The following is a 20,565-nucleotide window of genomic DNA, read 5'->3' on the forward strand; positions in this document are numbered from 1 at the left end:
AATGAAGTTGAAAGTAGAATCTACAAATAGCAAAACACAAACCACACAGCGAGCTTAAATATGTCCCAATATAACAAATGTGAAACACGGCAAACGAAAAAATTTAAACTGTGATATATGAAAAAAGGTAACCAATAATTTAAAAACTAATTTGAAATACATTAAAAAACGATGATGTTTCAATTAAATGTTTCAGGCTTATTCATCCTAACCAATTTCTTGATGTAACTATAATAGTGAAAAAACAATATGAAAGTGTTGATGTTAATGGGATGTACTCGCATAGAGAAATCATACTAGTACATTAATAAGCCACGTCAATATTGTTCATTTTTCAAAATGTTACATTTATTAGTATAAGTTAAACTAGTTTAACACAGTAATAAGTTGGAACTGTCATGAATGACAAAATGTAACAACTTCTTTCCTTTTTGTAAATGCCACCCTTTTGTAACAGTTTCTCTCTTGGTGTACCTGCTCCATCTGCTAAGTTATGATGTTTTACAATTCTCTACGTGGTATATTCGTTGCATTATTCACTCGTACCTTCTTGCAACGTACCAAGTATTTTATCATAACGATGCTAGAAATTACAGCAATAATTTCACCTAGGACACATAAAATAAATGAGTAGCCTAGTTTAGCCAATCTTCCAAGTCCTGCATGTACACAGAAAATGAAAAGCCCAATTGGTACAAGAGTGTAAAAAACTGAAAGAAAAAATAAATATTTAATAAATGTGAAACTTACAAAATGAAACAAAAATAAAAAAATAAAACTCGAAACAAAACGATCGATTGTGTATTCCAGTATCACAGGTCAAATATATAAGCAAGCATTTATTATAATGCTAGTGGATAGAAGGTCAATTGTTGATATTATTTGAAGAACATAGGTACCCGTCACAGAGACAACGACCAAACGATACAAAAAAAATGTTCGAAATTCATAAATCGGTTGAGAAACAAAAATCCGTGTTACAAACTAAAACTGAGGGGAAAACATCAAATATAAGAGAAGAACTACCATGACTACGACACTACAGAAACACAACACTAAAATGTAACACAAACAGAAACGAACTATAATATAACAATGGCCATTATCCTGACTTGGTACAGGACATTTTAAGAAAAAAATGGTGGGTTGAACCTGGTTTTCGGGCTTGCCAAACCTCCTAGTTCGCAACTTGTGGTGTGTTTATATGATATAATACAGAGTTATCCTTTTGTGAACGGAAATGGAAAACTTATCTGTGCTATGACGGCTTTTTTACAAGATAAAATAGAGAATAGGAACGAGGGGTTTGTCAAAGAGACAACAATCCGATCAAAGAACATGTTTTATCCCAAAATTGCTTTTTTTTATTACTTTCTGGTGTTACAATGCAAGGAGATCAGAAATAAAAAAGGAAAAACCAAAATTATCTAGTAAAAAGGTAAACAAAATAATTTACATTCGATTGATAATTTACAGTTCCTTAAACATTCTGTTATGTAATGTAACATGTGTGGTGTCTGGTTTTAATGAGTGCTCAACTATTTAAAGAAAGTGTATCAAAGATGACAGGCTTATACTTTGGTACATAAAATCAACATTGAAGACCTATTGGTGACCTTTTTGTCTGTTTTATGGTCGGGTTGTTGTCTCTTTGACTCATTCCCCATTTCCATTCTCAGTTTTAACAATAGTATATTCGCTGTTCGAAATTTATAAATTGATTGAGAAAAAAAACCAAATCCGGGTTACAAACTAAAACTGATGGAAACACATCAAATATAAAAGGAGAACAACGACTCAACAGAAACACAACACTTAAGTGCAACACACACAGAAACGAACTATTATATAACAATTGCCATTTGCCAAAAATGGTGGGTTGAACCTGGGTTTGTGGACGAACGTTTCGTGAATATAACACCATCAGTGACTTACAAATCAAATAATCAAGAGAATAAATCAAATACGCTATTAAGGTGGCTCGGGTGTCTTCCTCCATCTTGGATTTTGAAGTACCAGATAACAATTCGGATTGAGATTTTTAATGACATGTGCAAATTTTGAGAGTAGTACGTCATTCATGCGTAAGACTTCTAATGTTTAGATAGAACAGTATGTGTTGATTCATATTTACGGCTGTATTTTCTAAAAGAAACAATATTTTTGTTTAGATCATTTTTTCAACCTTGCCAAATAAGGGGATATAACTCAGATAAAGTAATTTTACAATAGAAAGTGTCGTGAACTAACCTATTTTAATATGTAGCAAGAAAACAAGTACGGTGACCCCATTTTTATTTATTTTTATCTGAAGGCATGTTATAAGAGGCATCTTCTCACATTTTATCTTAAACTTATATGGTATAATTTTCTTTTTATCAAACAAAATAGGATTTTCCATGCATACTCTATATACAATCTGTCAATTTTAAACAACTTGTATCGCGAAAAGTCTATGGATTTTAATTTAGACGCCCCAGCCACCTTAAAAAGCATTGAATACAAAATATTTTGAAAAGTTTTTTCTAATATGTTTTACAGCTATCTATGCGTCGTTTGTTAATGTGGTTCATAAGTGTTTCTCGTTTTTTATATAGAATATACCATTGGTTTTTTTTTCGTTTGAATGGTAAATTTTTGGACCCTTTATATCTTGCTGCTCGGTAGGTTTTGAAGACCGTATATTAACCTATAATGGTTTACTTTTAAAAATTGTGACTTGGATGGAAAGTTGTCTCATTGGCACTCATACCAAATCTTCCTATATCTAACTGTATAAACTAAATTCAATTATTTTTGAATCTATGAAAAGTTTATATTAAAAAAACTTACCCATAGCGAACATAGTTACAATAGCAATAATTTGCCATATTTTTCTCTCTTGGAAACAGAACAGTCTCAAACCTATTGATACCACGCCAACTATGCCGTACACTAGAGCCATTATAGACATCGCTTGACAAACTTTCACATACGCTTTCAAAACGAGAAAGAGAGGATAACATTATTTAAACTAATTGTTTTCAATTTTGCAGATCTAGCCCTTCACGTTATGTATAAACATCCCACTGTTAAAACAGAGTTTTGATAACTTAACTTCAGAATTTTGTAGGTCATTTGAGTCGTTCGGGTAATGAATACGATAGATTATCATTTTATCAGTGATGCAATTGATTTCTTTGGAAAATAGTATTTTTCTTTTGTGATAAAAAAAATCAACTTCCATAAGATTAGCTTACTACAGTCTTTTTTAAACCCTCAACATTTTGTCTGATTTGTAATTTTCATTTTTCGATATATTCATGATTGTGTTTGACTAAATGTCCTATCTCGTTCTATTTGGAGTTCATGCGATACCGTCAGTTGTATATTTATTTTATGGATTAATGAAGTTTGAACATCTGTAAGGAACGGTATGTCTCTCTTGTAACCATTTCAATCAAGTCAAACATGAACGTTTTATTCATTTTTTTAAAAGTTTTATGAATCACCTTGTATCCTTAAAAAAAGCAGAAAGCTTTTTTTGTGGAATTTTTGCTTCGGAGTGTTTCAACGTTCTGAAATAGAGTATACATACTTGAAAGGTTATTTTTTTGTAGATATACTGTGTATGAGATGTTAAATTATTCGAAACACGTTGGTAAAATTCCGTAAGCTAGACTGTCGTTTCATCTACATAAAATTCATGCAATTGACACAATTTGCAAGTATGGTCTTGAGGAATGATGATAGTCCATCGGAAGGGGACGATAAATGGCTGGCCCGTGTTAAGAGAGATTTCGAGAAAGAGCAGGCTAATGCGGCTACAAGGCAGCACTGGCACCAGCACTCGTACCAGAAAAAGTGGAGAGGGATTAACATAAGTTGCAATAACTGGTTTCCCGATCCACTTTAAATACATATGTTTAAACCGAATTTTAAATATAATTCGGTCCCGCAAGATTTGCATAACGTTACTTTGAACTTCATAGAACTCATCGTTGGCGATAGATCAACATAGATAGAAATCTGGATGTATTAGAGCTTAAAAAAAAAACCTAACAATTGTTGAATACTTACGGAAGTCCACTTCAATTTTTGTGTTTATGCATGTCGTTTTATCATATACAGGTTTGCAGTACTTCCATAAGCCAGCATTGTGTACTCCAGTTGAATAGTTTATGTCGATAAAATAGAGAGTTGCAAATGAAGTTGCAAACATTAGGAATGCCACAAGCACCAAAGTAAAACATAACAGTAACATTTTCTTGTTTTTTTTTTACCTTCGTCATGTTTGTATGCTGCAACAAAAATACACTACACGATTACTAATGTCATTTTTTACGTTACAGCTAGAATGATGAGGTACAATGCTTTTGTATAGCTGTAAGTTCAACAGGATAAACGATTCTTTCATCTTTTATTTTCAGTTCATGTATATAAAAAACAGGAAAGGTGTTTGCATTTTGATTATATTATTCATTTGGCATGACCCTGTTTTTTCATTTAAAGAAAATAGCAGTAAATACTTTTTATTCGCCCATAGCTCTTTTCTTAATTTACATTCATCAAGGACACAACACCTGATTAATGGTAAATGTAGGATGATAAATAACTTACCGAGTTCGGATGTATATGAAAAAAGGAAACTGTACAAAAAATAGTAAACCCTAACAAAGGTAATTTTTTCCCGCAGGAAGGTTATGATTAGACCTTTACCAGCGGACTTAGAAGAAGATGTTAATTAATAGTTATCCCACAAGGACGCGGTGTGTTAGTGTAAGATTACCCCGATGGTCCGACTGGGATAACTATTTTACATCCCAGCTGTTTTAGATTAGACGAAAAACCATTTACAATTCATAAAATCTAGTTTAGAACGCAACACAACCATAACAATATACTTTATATATATAACTATATGATGTATACCCTTTTTCACCCCCAAACACGATGAGTAGATATCAAACAATGTCAACTCGCCCCACTTGCAATCGGCCTACACTATATCGCCACTTTATAAAAATATCGTCCCACTATTGTTTACCGACTTTCCTCACTTTGAAAAAGTGTAAAATCAAATTGAACAATCAGTCTGAAAACTCACTTATTAACGAAAAAGGTTAAAACCCCACTAAATAAAGGTCTGACAACTCGCCCCACTTATAAAAAGATCTTGCTTCCTGTAAGTATGTCAAATTACTATTATTTCGTATCCAGTCGTCTTGGTGTAGTGGTATGTGTCGTGGCTTGATATGCTAAAAGTCTTGAGTTCGAATCCCAGCATATACATTGGATTTTTTTCTACATGAATTTAGATAGATAGTTTTTTCCGTATAATTAATTATAAGTTTTATAGTAGACTTGACATTCCCGCCAAAATGTAACAGAACAAAGGAAAGCATGCATAACAAAGAAACTCAAACTGGGGTGATCTGGTAGGGGTGATCCGGCTCAGATCACCCCTGTTAGAACAAAGGAACTGGGATGTAATTAACCAAGAGCTGAGGTTCAAACTTCCTGAGGCACAATTGACCTGGAAAATGAAATTTAAATACTTTGCAAGTTTTCGTCTTTAAGAATATTTGTATAAATTTTTCATAATTTTTGTGCACAATTAAGTCAGGCAAGATCGAGTTCAAAGGGGGAAAACCAAGTGGCGGTTGATATATAAATCCACCAAACTCAAGGAAAGTCAAACGCAGTCCGTTTATTTTATGGCAAATGAATACAACTCCATATTTCTACTTGTCCATATGACCATATTTATCTCTGTTTTTTATATTTTTTTGCACAGGAAACATATTTGATTAATCTTAATTTTAGTTAGTCTGTTGAGCATTTATATTTGTTTCGTAATGGTTTTGTATTAGTTAATGTCAATGTTTTACTTATATTCCTCAGCACTAAAAGCTGACCACTACGGAATAGCTAAAAGTGCTGAATGGGCATTAAACACAAATCAATCAATCATGCAATCTATCAATATTCCTTAATGGTGCCATATGTAATGATTTGCATACTTTAAAAGTGATGTCATAATGTATTGAACTTGACAATGAGGGTCGGTTGAAAACAAAACTTTATGACAAAAAAATATTTACGGACGCCGTTACGAGTTGGTTGACCGTTATGGAATAACCGTTTCACAGATGATATTGGATATGTCGTCACTACAATACCCTTCTCTTTTCACGAATGTCACCTACCGAATTAGACTATTTATCGGATTTTAATAACATAAGCAACACGACGGGTGTCACATGTGCAGCAGGATCTGCTTATCCTTCGGGAGCATCTGAGATCATCCCCAGTGTTTGGTTGGGTTCGTGTAACACTTAAGCCCCAGTCCCACTAGACCACGATCGCACTACACTAATCGCGATCTAAAATAAATTCAGATCGTGGTGAGGTCGTGGTATGAGCGGCATGAAAATGTAAATTTTGATTGCTTTCACGATGCTACTACGTCCTCATTACGCTTCTACAACGATCCTGCTACGATTATACCACGTTCTCATCGCGCTTATTCTGCGACCTCACTACGCTTATCAAGATCTTTCTATGCTTTTCATTTTCTCACTACGACCATACCTCAAGTTATCCGATTGCAACACCATCTTACCACGCTTTTACTGCAATCATAGTACTTTCTTACCACGATTATGCTACGTTCATACCGCGATCTTACTACGTTATCAGTGATAACGTCAACATCGTATTCCATATCAATACAATTCCATTCCTTCTATTTCTGATTAATACATAGATTTCTCAGAAACAATACAGTCATGCCACCAAACCTTCTAGATTACGTGGGCGTGGTGGTAGGGATTGATGTAGGGACAGAATAACGAATCCTGATCAAGAATAGATTTCGGACCAACCAATCCAACCTAAATTCCAACCTTTTGCTGGTACATAAAGCAGCTCAAATAACGATATTTTAGTGAACGATAGCAGAGATGACACAGGCAGATGTGTCAATAGATGTAGGAAGATGTGGTATGAGCGCCAATGGGACAACTCTTCATCCAAGTAACAATTTATAAAAGTAAACCATTTTAGGCAAAGGTACGGCCTTCAACACGGAGCCGAGGCTCACACCGAACAGCAAGCTATACAGGGTCCACAAAGTTACTAGTGTTAAACCATTCAATAGGGAACCAAAGGTCTAATCTATATAATATATTTTATGTGGAAATAACAATGAGAATGATTGTCGTAGTATGAACGTAATCATATCGTAAGAAGAGCGTGATGAGGACGACAAGGGCGTGCTAGAATCGTACTATGGTCTAGAACAGCGTGGCGTAAACGTGGTATAGTCGGAGTGGAAGCGTAGTTAGGTCGCGGTGAGAACGTGATGGTCGTAGTGAGATCGTAGTGTAGTCTCTCCAAATATAATCACGCTTTCGCTACGATGGTACAGCGACCTTTGCGATCTTACTACGACCTTAGTGCGCTCTCACTACGCTTCTACTACGATCTGATTTCGCCACGACCGCACCACGATTGTTTTGAACATGTTCAAAGTTGGCCACGCTCATCACGACCTTGAAGACCTCACATCGACCGTGATACGACCTTGAAGACCTCACATCGACCGTGATACGACCTTATACCCCAGTCCCACTAGGCCACGATCGCACTACGATCTGTGAAAAAATGCAAATTTTGATGATCGTGGTACGATCGTGTAGGTCGTAGTAAGGTCGTACCACGGTCGTGGTGAAGTCTTCAAGATCGTGAAGAGCGTGGCCAACTTTGAACATGTTCAAAACAATCATGGTGCGGTCGTGGCGAAATTAGGTCGTAGTATAAGCGTAGTGAGAGCGCACTAAGATCGTAGTAAGATAGCAAAGGTCGCTGTACATTCTATTCGGAGAGATTGCGCTACGATCTCACAGCGACGTTATCACGACCTTACTACGACCATCACGTTCTCACCGCGACCCAACTACGCTTCCACTACGACTTTACCACGCTGTTCACGACCATAGTACGATTCTAGCACGCCCTTGCCGTCCTCATCACGCTCTTCTCACGACCTTACTACGTTCACACTATGACCATCATTTTTATTGTAATTTTCACATAAAATATATAAAAAAAACTCCCTAGATTCTGTTTGTCTGAATGTATTTATCCATTTGCTCTAACGGCTCAAACATGCTTCTTGTTTTTATATAAATTAGACCGTTGTTTTTTCCCGTTTAAATGGTTTAACATTAGTAATTTTTGGGCCCTTTATAGCGTGCTGTTCGGTGTGAGCCAAGGCTCTGTATTGAAGGCCGTATATTTGCCCATAATGGTTTACTTTTATAGATTTTCACGTTGATGTAGAGTTGTCTCATTGGCACTCATACCACATCTTCCTATATATATTGACACATCTGTGTCATCTCTGCTATCGTTCACTAAAATATCGTCATTCGAGCTTTATGGACCAGCAATAGGTTGTAATTTAGGTTTGATTGGTCGTTCCGACATATCTTGATGACAAGTATTATACTACTTATGTGTATAGTATTGTAATGTGCAGGGTGTACCCCTCCCCCCCCCCCCCGACATTTTTTTTAATCTTTGGAAATCAACATTTCCATTTATTTTTCATGTTTTGCCAATTTACAAGTTCTTGTTGATAATGTTTGGCTAAGACCCTTTGTTATGTTAAGATATATAATGATTTTTCTTGTTGCAAGCCAGGAAATAGTTTCAATGGAAATATTTCATAATTTGTTAACTTGTTCAGAAGTTCAAAGTTAGTCATGTTTGTTGTTTCTTTTCATAAATTTCACAGGGCTTAAAATCGTATACAAGTAAAAGCCGTACCATTTCCACGTTTAACTGCTGCTTTATTTTTGTAATAATTATCTTTACATGTTTTCGATAAGAAGTAAAATAGAATTTTATTGATTCTCAGCTGATCGAAATCGATCGCCATGTATCTGTATCTGTATATTTTCTGCCAATATAGGCACACCTTCAGTATGAAGTCAATATATCCCTTCACCAATAGAATGTCATACAGTAGTGAATTACAATATCCAATCACCAATAGGATATATATAACGATGTACACTATTTACAAATGTCGGTATATCTTTACACACAAATCACACACGTTCTCATCTATAAAATCTAAAAATGAGTCCTTAATAGAAAATATGAGATTTGCAGTCCACACACAACTTTTTTTTTTCATTAAATAGGGCTATGATCTTAAATTATTTTTTCTAGATCTTTTCTGATCTAAATTTAAAAGTTTGTATCTGTGTAAATGAAGCTTATATATTAATGTTCTACAAGCAGGCTCTATATGGATGTTAATAAAAGCACAAAGTTCACTGGTTAGAGAGGTACCACAATAATTTACTAGATGATATGGATTGATAATAACATGGATGAAGTCTTCATCTATATCATGCATATTAATGTTTAGTAGTTCTAGCACTTTGATATATTGTTCTCGGAGAGATTTCAAGAGAGACATTCTTTCAGTTTCTAAAGGTGTACATGAAATCAGAAAATGTGAAATGGTTTCATCCTCTTTACCGCAAACTCTGCAGACGGCAGATACATCATTTTGATTAAATTCTGCTCTATTTGTCTGTAAGATGTAATTGCCAGTTGCAAATCTGGTCCTAATGGGTAATTTGATTATGTCTCTACAATTTGATGTATTTGTTGTAAGAATTGGATGTATTCTTTTTGCCATATATTCACCAGATATGTATTTTAAGCTGGAGTATTTCTCTGATTCTTTATTAATTTTGTCATTCCAATAGGTATGTATTTTTTTGGTGATTAAACTTTTCCATTGCAATTTTCCTAAAGGGTTATTTAAAAAATCCTGACAGTCAAAAATGTCATATTTCAAACATATTTTCTTGATTTGGATGAACCAACTATTACTTTGGTTTGTCTTTAAATGTAGTTGTCTTTCTGCTAGTCTCCATTCAATGGTAGATCTATCTGCTCTTGTAATATTTCCGTATAGAGATAATGCTTTGAGATGTAGTTCAGCCTCTATAGGTAGAGATCCACTTAAAATGTATACCGCAGGATCAGCTGTATTTTTGGCTAATGACAGTATTTGTTTTATCATTTTCTTATGGAATTGATGTATAGAATCCAAAATACGGCCAGATGGAAGTAAGATTTCAAGGCCATAGGTTAAAATAGGCATGACATAAGTATATAGGATCGTTATGGCTGTTCCAGGATCCAATCCATTCTTTCTATGTAGACCTGTACCCATAAGACTATAGAGTGATCGTCTTGCTTTTTCATGTTCTCCTCAGCAGTAAGTTTTGCAGAATTTTTTTGACATTTTTGTATTCCAATGTGTGTGGAATGTTCTACAACTGGGATCGGATTTTTATTGATGTTCCAATAGTTTTCATTGATTTCAATAGATTTAGTAGAGGTACTAATTGGTATGACTACACTTTTTGTTGGTTGCAACGTGTAGCCCTCTCTCTTACTGAAGTTGGCAGCAAGGTCTATCAACATTTGAAGTTCCATAGGATTGTTTGAAATTATGGCTACATCATCAGCACAAGTTGGGGCACAGCATCCAATGTCACCTATATGTCCACCCAGTCCTGTTCCACTTAGAATATTCAATAGCGGATTAACATATAGTTTATATAAATCAGCGCTAATGGCTCCACCCTGTCGTACACCCTGTTCTATCTCAAAGATCTGTGAAGTGTTGTTTCTCCATTTTACGCATGAAGTTGCATTTTTATATAAGCTATCTATTAATATTATAGATTGGTCTGAAATACCGGCTTGATATAATCTCCGTATTAAATTTGAATGAACAACTACATCAAATGCAGATTTACCATCTAAAAGGGCTATATATGTTGGAAGTTTTAAATCTTTGCTCTCACGTTCAAACTCTTCGATCATAAGTTCACATAATAGAGGGGTGGTGTTTTCTGTAAATCCTCTTTGGAGTGGATTCTGATTTTTCAAGATAACTGGATTCTCCCTTATCTTGATTATTTTCTCTATAAGCTTGGAGTATGTTGGAGTTACGGTAATACCACGGTAGTTTTTAGCACTTTTAATATCACCCTTATTCTTATATACTGGGAACAATATTCCAATTTTGAGAATGTCAGATATGCAGCCAAATTCAAATGATTTATCAAAAAGTAATTGTAAATATTGTTGAAGTAGTTTTCCACCATGTATGATGTTTTCTGGATTAATGCCAAAGTAGTCAACTGCTTTATTTCTATTTAAATCAGATATTGCTTTTTCCATTTCTTTGTTTGTTATTGGGCAATGTTTGAAACGCTGTTTGCAAATGTCTATTATAATTTTAGCTTCATTTTCAATCAACTCAAAATATTCATTGTCATAATCAGGATTTGGTATTTTCTTTGCCAGTTGATGGAAATGTGTACTCCAGCCCTCTATTATATCTTCATTATAAAATATCTCATCATCGACATTTAACTGGTCAATAAACTTTGATAATTTTCCTCTTTGATTTTTAATGATCTTGTGGAACATTTTACGATCCGCTGTTCTAGCATCAACCAATTTTTGACGTTCACATAGCCTTCTTTTAGCAACTTCCAGTCTACATTCTTTTCTTAAAGCATATGTTGTTTGTTTTTTTATTTTTCAAATATAAATTATCAGTCTCTTTCGGTCTACCATTAATTTTCCATTTAAAAAATGCAATCTTTTTGTTTTTGAGAGCGACTTTAATTTCTTCATTCATAACTTGCAGTTTTGGTCTTTTCCTGCCAATTTTTCTAGTTGGGATCAGAGCTTGAGTAGACTGTTTAATGATTTCATTGAGTTGAGTAAATGCATTGGTTATGTCTTCAACAGATTTAATTTCTGAGTTCTTATTTGAGAGTTTGGAGTTAATGTTGTTTTCACACTTTTCCTTATCAATTCTATCCCAGTTAATCTTACATGTAGGTTTTAAAAAATCATTCAGTGATTTTTGCTGAATTAAATAACGGCGATGTTGAAGGACCATTTTAATTGGATAATGGTCTGAGACATTAGCACCTATGTCTAGTTTCTTGATTTCAAGAACAGAATGTTTATATTAATTCTGGTATAGAAAATAGTCAATAGCTGTGGTATCATGGCCATTAGAGTGTATAAATGTGCTGCCAGTAAATTTTGTTTCTAAAGAATGATCTTCCATAAATTCAATAAAGGAGGCCTTTCTTTGTGAGGATGGACCATTTATGATATCTTCATTAAGATCACCACCTATAATAATTTGATGAGTAAGTTTGTAGGTGCAGACTATTTCATTTAGAAGAGCTGTGCAGTCTTGAAATTCATCTATATGGTCAGAAGTACCTTTACAAGGCAAATATACAGAAAGTATGATAAGATTGGGTTCACCAGATATTTCAATTCCTTGTATCCTCTCATTTTCTATGGTTAAAGGTGTTATAAGAGTGTCTAATTCTTTTTTCCATAAAATAGCAGTGCCACCATAGCTTCTAGGCATTTGAATAGGGGGAATTGGGTCCAATGTATCAACAGCTTTGCCAACTCCAGTAAATTTATCATTGATTTCATTTAGTAGAGGTAACTGGCAATCAAATAACCAATGTTCTTGTAAAAGAAAAATGTCAACATCACTTTCTGTTTCTTTAAAAAACGGGCCACAGGTTAAGATATTTTTACAATTAAAATCTAAAATATTCAGAGTCTCATATGTACAAGTATTTACATCTTTCTCATTATTTACAAGTTCGGTTCTTTGTATCTGCTGGGGTTGAGGCTGGCCAGTTGTAAAAAATGAGTTTGTTGAGGAGTTGGATGAAAATATAGTGGCTGTCCAATAGTAGAAAAATAATGTTCAGAATTTTGAGTTTGCGATTGGTTTGTATGCTTTTCACTATTCTTAGAATTTCTATTCACTTCCTCTAAGTTGCAATTGAACTTTGGCAGCTTGTTTTTGTCACAATACGTTGTGTGCTGAGTATTCACAGGTTTTGAGTTTATTGTAGACGTGTGAACATTTGTAGGTTGTATCTCAATAAGATTGTCTGTACAGATGTTGTGAGTAATCTCTGTATTTTGGTACGACGAAGAGTCTTCATTGTGTCCTTGTTGCCAATTATGATGATAGTTATAATAAGGTTGAGTATCTCTATACTGTCCTGAATAGCCATTGTTGTAATTCCAATAATTATCAGAGTAGTTTTGTCTTTCATAATTGTATTGAGGATTAGAACTCGTTTCAGTATTGTGTTCTGAATGATCATTGTTTGATTCTAATTTGTTCAATTCTTTGTCGATTTTATTAAGTACAAATTTTGTGACCCTTTTTCTCATGCCAATAATCAGTTCATCTTCCTCCTCTTTAATTTTAGATTGAGAATTTGTTGGATTAGAGTTGTTTACTACTGAATTTATAGGTATTTGCTCAATTCTAGTCTGTAAAGTTTTGATTGTATTTTCGAGCTCAATGTTTCTTATTTCAGCTTTATGTAATCTATCCATAATCTTTGTTTTTTCTTTCATATCTTCGTTGAACATTGCTTCCTTTATTTTTAATTGCTCCTCTTTCTTTTTCAATTTTAGTTCTAGAGTTCTTAATTCTTTCATCTTACTTGATGTTTGTATTTCATTTTGAGTGTTGACAGTGTTATGATCTGACTGTTTATCTAAATTGGCCGTGTTTTTGGCAGAGCTTACAGATGTTATCAAATTTGGTGTAGGACCAGAATTGTTGATGTCTAAATTTTGAAGATTGTGAGATGTTTGTTTCACTACAGTTTGATGAAAATTTACTGAGTTTATGACGGTATCTTGGTCCTCAATTCCAATACTAGTACATGAGAAACATTGGTCGGTTGTTTTATCTAAACATTGATTATGAAATGTCATATCACAGTTGACACATTTATTTTCTATTTTATCCAAAGTGACATCACAACCATTACATTGTATTTCTTCTAGTAGTAGAGTTTTTGCTAAAGTGGAGGTTCCAGTTGATAGTATGCTTTTATTTCTGATAATTTCTGAACTATTTGGTAAAGTTATACATCTGGATGGTGATTTAAGTGATAAATTGGAACATTTTTTACAGATGGAGTTTTGTTCATCTTTCTCAATGGTTTGTATATCTTTTTCCGAAAGTTTGTCGCACGAATAATGCACCCAATGGCCGAATTGACATAGTACAGCTCTAGATTTGCAAATTCTATTGCATTTGTGACATTTTTCAACAGCTTTATGGGGGTTGGATATGGCTGATGTTGGTTCTAAAGATGATTTAGAATGATCAATGGACTCTAATGCTGACTCTAATTTTGAGGCTAAATTTTTGTTCAAAAGTTCAACATTCACTTTTGCTCCTTGAATTGTTGTGTTTGACATAATCTTATGAATATGTATCACATCATTGTTTATGAAATGTTGTGTATTTCTCCCATTAATCAATAATGAGCATTTTGTAAGGTATGCATTAATGGTATAATTGAACGGGTCTGAATCTTTTGTCTTTATATGGAAAGTATACTGAACATTGTTGCTCTGTCTATCAGTAGCAGTTGTTTTGGTAATTTCATGTAGATTGGATTCCCCGTAGAATTTTTCACAGGCATGTATAAAGAGTTCAAAGGAAACTGCATCTAATTTAGACGTTATACCACCCTTTGTATTTTCATATTCAATTTCTGTTCTTTTGGTTGATTCTAATTTTTTCTTTAATGATTTCTCAATATTTAGTGTGTAGTTATTCTCACGTTGATTTGTACACGAAATTTTACTGTCACTTTTGGTTTTTCTCAAAGATTTTCTTACTAGATCCATTATTGTTGTTCGTTACGTTGTATGCCCAGTTTTATATTACATGGCAGGACTGTTGCAACACAAATAACTAGACACTGTGGAAGGTCCCACCCTAGCCTAGCTATACTGTGTCAACGGTACCTGTGGAAGGTCCCACCCTGACCGCTAGCCAACAGCCTACCAACAGTCGTTCTTGACTTTATGCGCTATTTTCCTGAGCCAAACTCGAGCTAGATTGATATCTGGGTGGATCCCGTCTTTGTAAAGACTGAAATTATATTGATCAACTGCCTTCCGGCTTGATTCTTTTTTTGAGGTATTGATAGGGTGAAATAAATCAATTGAAAATCCTGGAGTTCTTTTTTCCAATGTGTTATTTATATATCTGATGTGATCATTAATCTGAAGGATATGTTTAACAAGAGTGATGTCCTGATCAATAAATTGTTTAATGTCCGGATGTGAACGACGAGAATTCCATTCATATATTGAGTAGGGTGATATTTCAAAAAAAGTTAATTTACAAGCTGGGTAATTCTTGAGAATTTCAGCAATTTTCTGAAAATTATTTATTACAGATTGAACAATTTCTTCAGGTTCTTGTCTCAGCTTTATATAAGGATGATTGTATTCAGTGAGGTCGCAAGTGCCAACCCAAATATAGAGTGAAATATTGCCTATTAGTGCAATTTCTGTTTCCAAATTATCACGTAACCACTTTAGACCTTGTTTAGAGTTACGGCCAGATTTATCCCACCATCTGATACTGTTTTCAATGAGTAAACTACACTGTGCTTGTAGATATTTCCCCTTACTATCTGTGAGAACCACTGGGGTGAGTATTTGTTCGCCGTTGGGTGGCTCAAAGCTTTTTTTCAAATATTTAAGAAGCTTTTTATCCGTCATTAGCAATTGATAACACAGGTATAAAAGTATATATATGGAAAACACAAATGCAGACAGCAAGTTAGGTTTAAATAAATGTCAAGCGTAAGCACAAACACACACAGATAAAAGTATATTTGGTGATGATGAAGCTAAAATACAGCTATATGTAAGTGATAAAATGTTTCTTGATGGAAAGGGTCATACACTGATGCAGGATCACAATCCGAAGCTTTAGTATTTCTTCACAATAAAAATTTCTGGATTTAAGAATTTTCTGTTAAAATGTCAAGTATTATATTTACTTTGGAATAGATTATTTATTAAAATCTAAAAGTGGTGTGTGGACTGCAAAAACTTCTTTATCAGCCAAGGGCCGCCATGTTTTCTCGCTTTTTGATTTTGGCGGGTCACATGTAAAATGTTTTTCTGTCTAAAATTCGTAGGAATATTTTTTAAAAGGTAAAATTTATCACGCTAGTGTTATTATGCAATGTTATGATATGTTCCTGATACAAATAAACGCCAACAGTACAAGTAATTCTTCAAATTGAAGCACAATATAAAAAGACGTCCGTCACCATCCACCACCACACTTGTATCAGCCACCATCCACCACCACACTTGTATTAGAACACGGGAATTCCCCTTGTCTATCCAATAGTCAAAGTCACATGACCGTCTAGGAATTCGTCTGCTATGTATTTCTTTAAGATTTTAATATTTTTGCAAGATCAGTAAACGCGGAAACATGAAATTCAGTCCCGCTTTCCTTAAAGTCATAGCTAATAAAGCGCCACACCCGGGCAAGCTGTTAACTCTTAAGTAACTCCAAATTCATGAAAGTTCAGGCAATTGCCCGGCTCAACTTGTTCCACCATTTTTGTTTTCATTGTTATGGTTGGCTAATACATGTCACGTGACATATAAATTTATTATATAAGGAGCGCCGCTTTCATAATATGGCGAATAGCTGCCGTGGCGGGTAACTACAAATTGTAAAAGTGACAACAGTAATAATTTTCGTAAAGAAATAACAACACAGCAGAGGTATGAATATTTATTGTAATTTTAATACCATTTTGTACTCAGCACATCAACCCACAGAATTAAATGGAAAATAAGGATAAAAACCGGCTGTCAGTTCCTACCTTGTCCAGTTACCCCAGTGTGTTAATAATGTAATCCTGCAGTTATTCCTCATCACATCGACCTTTCTAACCATAGATAATTAACAAGGGACCATATATTAGGATTTTACTAGGATAAACTGTTACTTTCGGCCTGACATAATTAGTTACATAGATGTGCCAATTGTTGGTATTTAGATGTTCCAGTCCCAATTTGGATGTGCCATCACAATATTAAATATAGATTTTTCTTACCCTGATTTATCCATGCTTCATCACCAGGCTTAGTCAAGGGTGACTTAGTTATATAAACAATGTTAGAAGAATATATCTTATTCCTGTATTTTACCATATTATTATATTTATGTGTTAATAAATATATTTAGTCCTGTGGATTATGCATTATTGTTAGTGAAATAGAAATCTCCAGTAAATGGTAAATCAACTTACAATTTCCAAATGAGCGAAGACTGGTTTCCTGACTAGGAATGGATCCTTCTGTTCATTAATCATTTTTAGTGTTGGTACACTAAACTTCATAAGAGTAAGATTATACGTTTTGGGCAGTTGTCTTGTGGCTGGGCAGATATTTCTCTGTTACAGGCAGGCACAATTGGTCCATAATGGCTGACCATCCAGACACATATATATACACGTTTAAAATTGGTTAATGCTGCAACCTTAACGGAGACTTAACCAAATGATATAATTATATTGAAGCCTACCCCAGGTCCCTTACAGTATCAGTTTAATTGAAGTCTGGAGCTGGCATGTCAGTTAACTACTAGTAGTCTGTTGTTATTTATGTATTATTGTCATTTTCTTTATTTTCTTTAGTCACATCTTCTGACATCAGACTCGGACTTCTCTTGAACTGAATTTTAATGTGCATATTGTTATGCGTTTACTTTTCTTCATTGGCTAGAGGTATATGGGGAGGGTTGAGATCTCACAAACATGTTTAACCCCACTATTTTTGCGCCTGTCCCAAGTCAGGAGCCTCTGGGGTTGAAGTCATAAAACTTTACTCAGTGCTTGGAGCACAAAAATCATGCTCGAAACACCGTATCCAGTATTTTGATTGGTTGATTCTCGAGTCTGAGTACAAAAATCTTGCTCGAAAGTTTTATGACCACAAGGCCTGGCCTTTGTTAGTCTTATACTATGTTTAATTTTAGTTTCTTGTGTACTATTTGGAGTTTAGTATGGCGTTCATACTTTGCTCCCTCTGCCTCTACATCAACCCCTACCACCACGCTCACGTGTTGTAGTAGATTTTGGTGGCATGACTATATTGTTTCCGAGAAATTTCCGTTTTAATCAGAAATAGAAGGAATGGAACTAATATATTGATATGAAACACGATATTGACGGTATTGCTGAGAACGTAAGATCGCGATATGAACGTAGCATAATCGTGGTAAGAACGTGCTATAATCGCAGTAAGGTCGTGTTGCAATCGGATAACTCGTGGTATGGTCGTAGCGAGAACGTGAAGAGCGTAGAAAGATCTTTATAAGCGTAGTGAGGTCGCAGAATAAGCGCGGTGAGAACGTGGTTTAATCGTAGCGGGATCGTTGTAGAAGCGTAATTAGGACGTAGTAGCATCGTGAAAGCAACGAAAATTAACATTTTCATGCCGCTCATACCGCGACCTCATCACGATCTAAATTTATTTTAGATCGCGGTGAGCGTGGTTCGATCGTGGTCTAGTGGGACTGGGACTTTACTGTGATCTACACGATCGTACTACGATCATCAACATTTGCATTTTCTTCACAGATCGTAGTGCGATCGTGGCCTAGTGGGACTGGGGTATTATAAGTCTTTAGTTTTCTATGTTTTGTCTTCTGAACTATTATTTGTCTGTTTGTTCTTTTATTTTTTTGTAATGGCGTTGTCAAAATTTATTTTAAATCTATGAGTTTGACTGTCCCTCTAGTATATTTTGTCTCCCTTGTATTAAAGTATATTTCCTTAAAACTTAATTTATACATACCATATAACCACGAGTCCTTATTTTCGTCGAATAAACTGACCATAAGTCTTATGTTCCCCATGCACATATGTAGCTATTACCTTAGGTTCTTCACAACATTTAGTTCGATGCGTGTTTTGGTACTGAAACATTTGAAACTTATAAATATTTTGATATGAGCGTTACTGATGAGTCTTATGTAGACGAAACGCGCGTCTGGCGTACAAAATTATAATCCTGGTACATTTGGTAACTATTTCAAATATTTGAATTTACATAAATATATGGATTTGCATCGGAATTGTTCTTTAGAGAAATTTGATAAAAAAAAACGTGTAGTAATAAACCAAGCATTCAATGTACTTATGTGAATAATCTTTAAATTTAAAGCGACAAGTAACAAGATTAGTATTTGAATTCAGGGATGCATTCAAGACCATTTTTTCCTCTGATTAATTTATGATTTGAATAAAGTTAAATGACAAAAGAATCAGATGCGAAATTTGTAACTTGCATTTACCTTTTGAACAAAAATGATCAAAATGTGCCTTAGATCAAGATCCTTTTCGACAAAATTTTTAACTCCAGCTTCACTAAACACTTTGACAGGAGTAATATAAGTATACTTTGTTTGGTTAGTACATGAGTACTGTATGTCATTAAAGATATCATCATATTATTTATAATTGTTCATTACAATAATGCAAAGCAGACAGTGATCAGATAATATAACTTAAATACTAACATATTGGTTAAGAACAGGTTCAAAATAAAGGCTGTTGTGATATATCACTCACTGCCTGTTGTTCAACAGGTTAACACGTGGAAATTCGGATTGAAAAGATGACTGAAGATAAAACTGTATAAACATATTTAGTATGGACTTAGTTTACGTATATAGTATTTGCAACGGTAATATTATAAAGTTGGAAACATTATTACTTTTAATATTCAATATATCACAATTACAATAAATGTGTGTTAGGACCAAATGTAAATCCGGATTAGTAATCAAAGCTAAGAAGGAGGGTGATATATACCTTAATTGAAGAAAATAAGTCAAAATTGCATAGTAGCAAATTTAAATGGAAATACATCCGTATATGCAGGCTAGTACCGACGTACTGATAATGAGGCTAATGATAAACTCGAGAATTTAAAGTCCACAAACTAAGTTATCGACACAGTGGCAGTGGTACTAATTCCATTGCATTAAATTTGCGTTTCGACAATCAATGCCTCTTCAGTGATGATCCAGGTTTAGCTAATTGAAAGCACAAAGCATATTATCAACTTTTAAGGTCATATAACACCACAACAATATCGAAAGAGGAACATCTAGTTGCACCTGTTTACATGTACTTATTATTGTCAAAGCTATGGTATTTTTGGATTAATCTTTTTAATGTGATTTTTTTCATATGAATAGCTCTTACAATTTGAATTGGGCTATCTTCCGTATTCCAGAAAAAATAAGATTTGAATATTGAATCACGTATATTTGTGCAAAAGAGAGGCGAAAGATACCAGTGTGACAGTCAAACTAATAGATCGAAAATAAACTGATGTGTTGCTCATATTATTACAAATTCCGGTAAATAGTCTTATTCGGTAGGTCACATTCGTGAAAAGGAAAGGGAATTGTAGTTTCGATATAAGGAACATATCCGATATCATCTGTGAAACGGTTATTCCATAACGGTCAACCAACTCGTGAAGGCGTCTGTAAAATTTACGAAGGTCAAACTCCTAAACTAGAAGTCAAGTACAAAGCGTCAGGTCAAACTCCTAGAC

General features: G+C 34.3%; 1 long non-coding RNA gene across 1 annotated transcript; it reads right to left on the reverse strand.

Moving 5' to 3' along the window:
• Positions 1 to 330: 330 nt before the first annotated feature.
• Positions 331 to 19,442, reverse strand: LOC143062217 (uncharacterized). The gene is made up of 5 exons (XR_012974612.1): positions 19,292 to 19,442; positions 18,789 to 18,914; positions 4,060 to 4,280; positions 2,833 to 2,976; positions 331 to 710 (listed from the first exon to the last, which is right to left on the reverse strand). It is a non-coding gene; the product is annotated as an uncharacterized LOC143062217 (long non-coding RNA).
• Between the last annotated feature and the right edge of the window lie 1,123 nt (positions 19,443 to 20,565).

This window comes from Mytilus galloprovincialis, chromosome 2 (genome assembly GCF_965363235.1).
Source record: "Mytilus galloprovincialis chromosome 2, xbMytGall1.hap1.1, whole genome shotgun sequence".
NCBI classification, from domain to species: Eukaryota; Metazoa; Mollusca; class Bivalvia; order Mytilida; family Mytilidae; genus Mytilus; species Mytilus galloprovincialis.